Raw genomic sequence first — 9,051 nt, forward strand, 5'->3', positions numbered from 1 at the left:
TAACAGCGAAACTTGAATATTACACTCATTCGCCTTGTTTTGTATACACTGATGAGCCAAAACATTATGACTACTGCCTATCTACATCTACATACATACTCCGCAAGCCACCTGACGGTGTGTGGCGGAGGGTACCTTGAGTACCTCTATCGGTTTTCCCTTCTATTCCAGTCTCGTATTGTTCGTGGAAAGAAAGATTGTCGGTATGCCTCTGTCTGGGCTCTAATCTCTCTGATTTTATCTTCATGGTCTCTTCGCGAGATAGACGTAGGAGGGAGCAATATACTGCTTGACTCCTCGGTGAAGGTATGTTCTCGAAACTTTAACAAAAGCCCGTACCGAGCTACTGAGCGTCTCTCCTGCAGAGTCTTCCACTGGAATTTAACTATCATCTCCGTAACGCTTTCGCGATTACTAAATGATCCTGTAACGAAGCGCGCTGCTCTCCGTTGGATCTTCTCTATCTCTTCTATCAACCCTATCTGGTGCGGATCCCACACCGGTGAGCAATATTCAAGCAGTGGCCGAACAAGTGTACTGTAACCTACTTCCTTTGTTTTCGGACTGCATTTCCTTAGGATTCTTCCAATGAATCTCAGTCTGGCATCTGCTTTACCGGCGATTAATTTTATATGGTCATTCCATTTTAAATCACTCTTAATGACTACTCCCAGATAATTTATGAAATTAACTGCTTCCAGTTGCTGACCTGCTATATTGTAGCTAAATGATAAAGTATCTTTCTTTCTACGTATTCGCAACACATTACACTTGACTACATTGAGATTCAATTGCCATTCCCTGCACCATGCGCCAATTCGTTGCAGATCCTCCTGCATTTCAATACAATTTTCCGTTGTTACAACCTCTCGATATACTACAGCATCATCCGCAAAAGCCTCAGTGAACTTCCGATCTTATCCACAAGGTCATTTATATATATTGTGAATAGCAACGGTCCTACGATACTCCCCTCCGGCACGCCTGAAATCACTCTTACTTCGGAAGACTTCTCTCCATTGAGAATGACATGCTGCGTTCTGTTATCTAGGAACTCTTCCATCCAATCACACAACTGGTCTGATAAGCAATATGCTCTTACTTTGTGCATTAAACGGCTGTGGGGAACTGTATCGAACGCCTTGCGGAAGTCAAGAAACACGGCATCTACCTGGGAACCCGTGTCTGTGGCCCTCTGAGTCTCGTGGACGAATAGCGCGAGCTGGGTTTCACACGATCCTCTTTTTCGAAACCCATGCTGATTCCTACAGAGTCATCATACTCGAATATAATACCTGTTCCAAAATTCTACAACTGATCGACATTAGAGATATACGTCTATAGTTCTGCACATCTGTTCGAAGTCCCATCTTGAAAACGGGAATGACCTGTGCCCTTTTCCAATCTTTTGGAACGCTACGCTCTTCTAGAGACCTACGGTACACCGCCGCAAGAAGGGGGGCAAATTCCTTCGCGTACTCTGTGTAAAATCGAACTGGTATCCCATCAGGTCGCGAGGTTGAATGCGCCTTGGTGACGTTGCGGGCTTGTCACACAGTAAGGAAAGAATGTAAGCGGAAGCGAGAAGAATGGTCAGTCATTGTAGTGAAGATACGCTCCACAAATACGGAAATCCACTGATATAAGCGGTTTTGACAGAGGACATTTTGTGGCGCTCCTGTTGGAAAAGAGAATCTCTGAACGGCGAAGCCGGTCGTCTGTGTACGTACTACTGTCGTGAGCTACTACGGAAAGCGGTTGGAGGATGGTGGAGTAACGCGTAGGCCTTATGTTACTGGACGTCCACGTCTCATCACAAAACGTAAGAGGTCAGAGGACCCCAACTGTACAATCCAAGATAGGCTGCAACCTGTGGCGGATCTGACGTCAGAGTACAATGCTGGTGCAGGTACAAGTATTTCGGAGCAGACCGTTCAAAGGCCATTGTTGAACATGGAGCTCCACATCTCACGACCCATACAGGAAAATTAAAGAGACCTTTGGAGAACAGAGAACCACTTGTATGAATATCAAGAGCTCAGATGGAAACCCAGTTCTAAACAAAGAAGGGAAAGCAGAAAGGTGGAAAGAGTATATAGAGGGTCTATACAAGGGCGATGTACTTGAGGATAGTAATTTGGAAATGGAAGAGAATGTAGATGAAGATGAAATGGGAGATATGATACTGCGTGAAGAGTTTGACAGAGCACTGAAAGACCTGAGTCGAAACAAAGCCCCGGGAGTAGACAACATTCCATTAGAACTACTGACAGCCTTGGGAGAGCCAGGCCTACCAAAACTCTACCATCTGGTGATGTATAAGACAGGCGAAATACCCTCAGACTTCAAGAGGAATATAATAATTCCAATCCCAAAGAAAGCAGGCGTTGACATGTGTGAAAATTACCGAACTATCAGTTTAATAAGTCACAGCTGCAAAATACTAACGCGAATTCTTTACAGACGAATGGAAAAACTGGTAGAAGCGGACCTCGGGGAAGATCAGTTTGGATTCCGTAGAAATATTGGAACACGTGAGGCAATACTGACCTTACGACTTATCTTAGAAAAAAGATTAAGGAAAGGCAAACCTACGTTCCTAGCAACTGTAGACTTAGAGAAAGCTTTTGACAATGTTGACTGGAATACTCTCTTTCAAATTCTAAAGGTGGCAGGGGTAAAATACAGGGAGCGAAAGGCTATTTAAAATTTGTACAGAAACCAGATGGCAGTGGTTGGGAAGGGAGTGAGACAGGGTTGTAGCCTCTCCCCGATGTTATTCAATCTGTGTATTGAGCAAGCAGTAAAGGAAACAAGAAAAATTCTCACTAGCTATTAAAATCCACGGAGAAGAAATAAAAACTTTGAGGTTCGCTGATGACATTGTAATTCTGTCAGAGACAGCAAAGGACTTGGAAGAGCAGTTGAACGGAATGGACAGTGTCTTGAAAGGAGGATATACAAGGTGCATTCAAGTTCTAAGGCCTCCGATTTTTTTTCTCCGGACTGGAAAGAGATAGAAACATGCGCATTGTTTTAAAATGAGGCCGTGTTCATTGTCAATATGTCCCAGAGATGGCAGCACCGTACGGCAGATGGAATTTTACCGCCAGCGGCGAGAATGAGAACTGTTTTAAATACTTAAAATGGCGACGTTTTCCTTACTTGAACAGCGTGCAATCATTCGTTTCCTGAATTTGCATGGTGTGAAACCAATTGAAATTCATCGACAGTTGAAGGAGACATGTGGTGATAGAGTTATGGATGTGTCGAAAGTGTGTTCGTGGGTGCGACAGTTTAATGAAGGCAGAACATCGTGTGACAACAAACTGAAACAACCTCGGGCTCACACAAACCGGTCTGACGACACGATCGAGAAAGTGGAGAGAATTGTTTTGGGGGATCGCCAAATGACTGTTGAACAGATCGCCTCCAGAGTTGGCATTTCTGTGGGTTCTGTGCACACAATCCTGCATGACGACCTGAAAATGCGAAAAGTGTCATCCAAGTGGGTGCCACGAATGCCGACGGACGACCACATGGCTGCCCGTGTGGCATGTTGCCAAGCAATGTTGACGCACAACGACAGCACGAATGGGACTTTCTTTTCGTCAGTTGTGACAATGGATGAGACGTGGATGCCATTTTTCAATCCAGAAACAAAGCGCCAGTCAGCTCAATGGAAGCACACAGATTCACCGCCACCAAAAAATTTCGGGTAACTGCCAGTGCTGAAAAAATGATGGTGCCCATGTTCTGGGACAGCGAGGGCGTAATCCTTACCCATTGCGTTCCAAAGGGCACTACGGTAACAAGTGCATCCTACGAAAATGTTTTCAAGAAGAAATTCCTTCCTGCACTGCAACAAAAACGTCCGGGAAGGGCTGCGCGTGTGTTGTTTCACCAAGACAACGCACCCGCACATCGAGCTAACGTTACGCAACAGTTTCTTCGTGATAACAACTTTGGAGTGATTCCTCATGCTCCCTACTCACCTGACCTGGCTCCTAGTGACTTTTGGCTTTTTCCAACAATGAAAGACACTCTCCGTGGCCGCACATTCACCAGCCGTGCTGCTGTTGCCTCAGCGATTTTCCAGTGGTCAAAACAGACTCCTAAAGAAGCCTTCGCCGCTGCCATGGAATCATGGCGTCAGCATTGTGAAAAATGTGTACGTCTGCAGGGCGATTACGTCGAGAAGTAACGCCAGTTTCATCGATTTCGGGTGAGTAGTTAATTAGAAAAAAAATTCGGAGGCCTTAGAACTTGAATGCACCTCGTAAGATGAACATCAACAAAAGCAAAATGAGGGTAATGGAATGTAGTCGAATTAAGTCTGGTGATGCTGAGGGAATTAGATTAGGAAATGAGACACTTAAAGTAGTAAAGGAGTTTCGCTATTTGGGGAGCAAAATAACTGATGATGGTCGAAGCAGAGAGGATATAAAATGTAGACTGGCAATGGCAAGGAAAGCGTTTCTGAAGAAGAGAAATTTGTTAACATCGAGTATACGTTTAAATGTCAGGAAGTCGTTTCTGAAAGTATTTGTATGGAGTGTAGCCATGTATGGAAGTGAAACATGGACGATAAATAGTTTAGACAAGAAGAGAATAGAAGCTTTCGAAATGTGGTGCTACAGAAGAATGCTGAAGATTAGATGGGTAGATCACATAACTAATGAGGAGGTACTGAATAGGATTGGGGAGAAGAGGAATTTGTGGCACAACTTAACTAGAAGAAGGGATCGGTTGGTAGGACATGTTCTGAGGTATCAAGGGAGCACCAATTTAGTATTGGATGGCAGCGAGGAAGGTAAAAATTGTAGAGGGAGACCAAGAGATGAATACACTAAGCAGATTCAGAAGGATGTAGGTTGCAGTAGGTACTGGGAGATGAAGAAGCTTGCACAGGATAGAGTAGCATGGAGAGCTGCATCAAGCCAGTCTCAGGACTGAAGACCACAACAACATCAACAACGTATTCCTCTGTTGACTAAACGACATCGTCAGTTACGATTGTAGTGGCACAACATCACTGAGTTTTTACCATGGATCAATAGAAACGTATCGGCTGTGGAATGAATCACATTTCTTGTTACACCAGGTCGGTGATTGGATCCTTGCACCAAGTCATCCAGGCGAATGCCTGCACGAAACATGAACTGCGCCACAGTGAGAGCAGAGTTATGCAATGGGGTACATTGAGTTGGGCTTCTATGGGACCTATGGTAGTACTCAAAGAGACCATGACAGCAGTAAATCAAGTGAATATTATTGCAGACCATCTGCTCCCCTTCATGGTTGAAGCCTTATGTAATGGCGGTGACATCTTCCAGCAGGATACCTCTCAGCGACACAAGGTCAGATTCGTGCTGCAGTGGTTTGAGGAGCGTGATAGTGAGCTCACATTGATGTCTTAGTCAGCAAGTGCCCCTGATCTGTACCCGTTGGAACACACATGGGGCGCCAACTGTGCCCATAAACCACCGTCCCGTAATTTGCCGTAATTTAGTGACCTGTGAGTGGACGTCTCTTGCTACGAACTTCTGGAAACCTATCGAGGACTTGTAGAATCCATGCCAAGCAGAATATGTGCTTACTGTGTTTGAAAAGTGGACCAACGAGCTGTTTAACAGGTGGTCATAATGTTTTGGCTCATTGGTGTACGTTTCTGCACATTTGAGGTTTAGTAACAGCTATGGTGCAGTGTTATTGTTACAGATGTAAACAGAATCATGAGAGAGGAGGGACAGTTACTTTTCATAGGTATGTACAACAAATCTACAATTGTAAATGTTATATTGGTATGAGGCACTTTATATGTTGATAAACGTCGAGAAATCGTATTATACAGGGTGTACATAAATTCCGGAACGCTTTCAATTATTTATTGCACAAGAACTAAACATTGTACAGATGTCATACATGTTACATTTTGAAGAGAAACACTGAAAGTTCTTTTGTCACCAAACATTCTATATGCAAACCATGAGTGACCCGGGAGACATCAATACGATAATCGAATTCTTGAAACTTCCTGGCAGATTAAAACCGTGTGCCCGACCGAGACTCGAACTCGGGACCTTTGCCTTTCGCGGGCAAGTGCTCTACCAACTGAGCTACCGAAGCACGACTCACGCCCGGTACTCACAGCTTTACTTCTGCCAGTACCTCGTCTCCTACCTTCCAAACTTTACAGAAGCTCTCCTGGGCAGGAGAGCTTCTGTAAAGTTTGGAAGGTAGGAGACGAGGTACTGGCAGAAGTAAAGCTGTGCAGGAGAGCTTCTGTAAAGTTTGGAAGGTAGGAGACGAGGTACTGGCAGAAGTAAAGCTGTGAGTACCGGGCGTGAGACGTGCTTCGGTAGCTCAGTTGGTAGAGCACTTGTCCGCGAAAGGCAAAGGTCCCGAGTTCGAGTCTCGGTCGGGCAAACAGTTTTAATCTGGCAGGAAGTTTCATATCAGCGCACACTCCGCTGCAGAGTGAAAATCTCATTCTGGAAACATCCCCCAGGCTGTGGCTAAGCCATGTCTCCACAGTATCGTTTCTTTCAGGAGTGCTGGTTCTGCAAGGTTCGCAGGAGAGCTTCTGTAAAGTTTGGAAGGTAGGAGACGAGGTACTGGCAGAAGTAAAGCTGTGAGTACCGGGCGTGAGTCGTGCTTCGGTAGCTCAGTTGGTAGAGCACTTGCCCGCGAAAGGCAAAGGTCCCGAGTTCGAGTCTCGGTCGGGCACACAGTTTTAATCTGCCAGGAAGTTTCATATCAGCGCACACTCCGCTGCAGAGTGAAAATCTCATTCTGGAAACATCCCCCAGGCTGTGGCTAAGCCATGTCTCCACAGTATCGTTTCTTTCAGGAGTGCTGGTTCTGCAAGGTTCGCAGGAGAGCTTCTGTAAAGTTTGGAAGGTAGGAGACGAGGTACTGGCAGAAGTAAAGCTGTGAGTACCGGGCGTGAGTCGTGCTTCGGTAGCTCAGTTGGTAGAGCACTTGCCCGCGAAAGGCAAAGGTCCCGAGTTCGAGTCTCGGTCGGGCAAACAGTTTTAATCTGGCAGGAAGTTTCATATCAGCGCACACTCCGCTGCAGAGTGAAAATCTCATTCTGGAAACATCCCCCAGGCTGTGGCTAAGCCATGTCTCCACAGTATCGTTTCTTTCAGGAGTGCTGGTTCTGCAAGGTTCGCAGGAGAGCTTCTGTAAAGTTTGGAAGGTAGGAGACGAGGTACTGGCAGAAGTAAAGCTGTGAGTACCGGGCGTGAGTCGTGCTTCGGTAGCTCAGTTGGTAGAGCACTTGCCCGCGAAAGGCAAATGTCCCGAGTTCGAGTCTCGGTCGGGCACACAGTTTTAATCTGCCAGGAAGTTTCATATCAGCGCACACTCCGCTGCAGAGTGAAAATCTCATTCTGGAAACATCCCCCAGGCTGTGGCTAAGCCATGTCTCCACAGTATCGTTTCTTTCAGGAGTGCTGGTTCTGCAAGGTTCGCAGGAGAGCTTCTGTAAAGTTTGGAAGGTAGGAGACGAGGTACTGGCAGAAGTAAAGCTGTGAGTACCGGGCGTGAGTCGTGCTTCGGTAGCTCAGTTGGTAGAGCACTTGCCCGCGAAAGGCAAAGGTCCCGAGTTCGAGTCTCGGTCGGGCAAACAGTTTTAATCTGGCAGGAAGTTTCATATCAGCGCACACTCCGCTGCAGAGTGAAAATCTCATTCTGGAAACATCCCCCAGGCTGTGGCTAAGCCATGTCTCCACAGTATCGTTTCTTTCAGGAGTGCTGGTTCTGCAAGGTTCGCAGGAGAGCTTCTGTAAAGTTTGGAAGGTAGGAGACGAGGTACTGGCAGAAGTAAAGCTGTGAGTACCGGGCGTGAGTCGTGCTTCGGTAGCTCAGTTGGTAGAGCACTTGCCCGCGAAAGGCAAATGTCCCGAGTTCGAGTCTCGGTCGGGCACACAGTTTTAATCTGCCAGGAAGTTTCATATCAGCGCACACTCCGCTGCAGAGTGAAAATCTCATTCTGGAAACATCCCCCAGGCTGTGGCTAAGCCATGTCTCCACAGTATCGTTTCTTTCAGGAGTGCTGGTTCTGCAAAGTTCGCAGGAGAGCTTCTGTAAAGTTTGGAAGGTAGGAGACGAGGTACTGGCAGAAGTAAAGCTGTGAGTACCGGGCGTGAGACGTGCTTCGGTAGCTCAGTTGGTAGAGCACTTGTCCGCGAAAGGCAAAGGTCCCGAGTTCGAGTCTCGGTCGGGCAAACAGTTTTAATCTGGCAGGAAGTCTCATATCAGCGCACACTCCGCTGCAGAGTGAAAATCTCATTCTGGAAACATCCCCCAGGCTGTGGCTAAGCCATGTCTCCACAGTATCGTTTCTTTCAGGAGTGCTGGTTCTGCAAGGTTCGCAGGAGAGCTTCTGTAAAGTTTGGAAGGTAGGAGACGAGGTACTGGCAGAAGTAAAGCTGTGAGTACCGGGCGTGAGTCGTGCTTCGGTAGCTCAGTTGGTAGAGCACTTGCCCGCGAAAGGCAAAGGTCCCGAGTTCGAGTCTCGGTTGGGCACACAGTTTTAATCTGCCAGGAAGTTTCATATCAGCGCACACTCCGCTGCAGAGTGAAAATCTCATTCTGGAATCGAATTCTTGCCATACCTGTCCCAGCATGGCATAGTCGACTGTGGCAGTCGCTTCCCGTATTCTCCCGGAGCTCTGCTACATTACGTGGTAGAGGCGGTACAAACACCAGATCTTTAATGAAATAATAAGTAAACAAGACCCTACCCTGTCGACATGCGTTGATATACATCAACGGGGACAGTTGAAAATGTGTGCCCCGACCAGGACTCGAACCCAGGATCTCCTCCTTACATGGCAGACGCTCTATCCATATGAGCCACCGAACGCACAGAGGACAGTGCGATTGCAGGGATTTATCCCTTGCACGCTCCCCGTGAGACCTACATTCCCAACTTAATGTCCACACACTACATTCGTAGTGCCCCTGCCCATTACACTCATTACTCGTGGCAGACTATCTTACCGAGTCGCGTAAGAGCTCAGGCAATACGTGTGCATTAGC

General features: G+C 46.8%; 4 non-coding genes across 4 annotated transcripts; all 4 read left to right on the forward strand.

The window, feature by feature from the left end:
* The first annotated feature begins 6,354 nt into the window (after positions 1-6,354).
* On the forward strand, positions 6,355-6,429 carry Trnas-cga (transfer RNA serine (anticodon CGA)). Its single transcript has one exon. It is a non-coding gene; the product is annotated as a tRNA-Ser (tRNA).
* Positions 6,430-6,956: 527 nt separating this feature from the next.
* Trnas-cga (transfer RNA serine (anticodon CGA)) lies at positions 6,957-7,031 on the forward strand. Its single transcript has one exon. It is a non-coding gene; the product is annotated as a tRNA-Ser (tRNA).
* A 527-nt stretch (positions 7,032-7,558) lies between these two features.
* Positions 7,559-7,633, forward strand: Trnas-cga (transfer RNA serine (anticodon CGA)). The gene has a single exon. It is a non-coding gene; the product is annotated as a tRNA-Ser (tRNA).
* A 527-nt stretch (positions 7,634-8,160) lies between these two features.
* On the forward strand, positions 8,161-8,235 carry Trnas-cga (transfer RNA serine (anticodon CGA)). The gene has a single exon. It is a non-coding gene; the product is annotated as a tRNA-Ser (tRNA).
* Positions 8,236-9,051: the final 816 nt, after the last annotated feature.

This window comes from Schistocerca nitens, chromosome 2, assembly GCF_023898315.1.
Source record: "Schistocerca nitens isolate TAMUIC-IGC-003100 chromosome 2, iqSchNite1.1, whole genome shotgun sequence".
Taxonomy (NCBI): Eukaryota; Metazoa; Arthropoda; class Insecta; order Orthoptera; family Acrididae; genus Schistocerca; species Schistocerca nitens.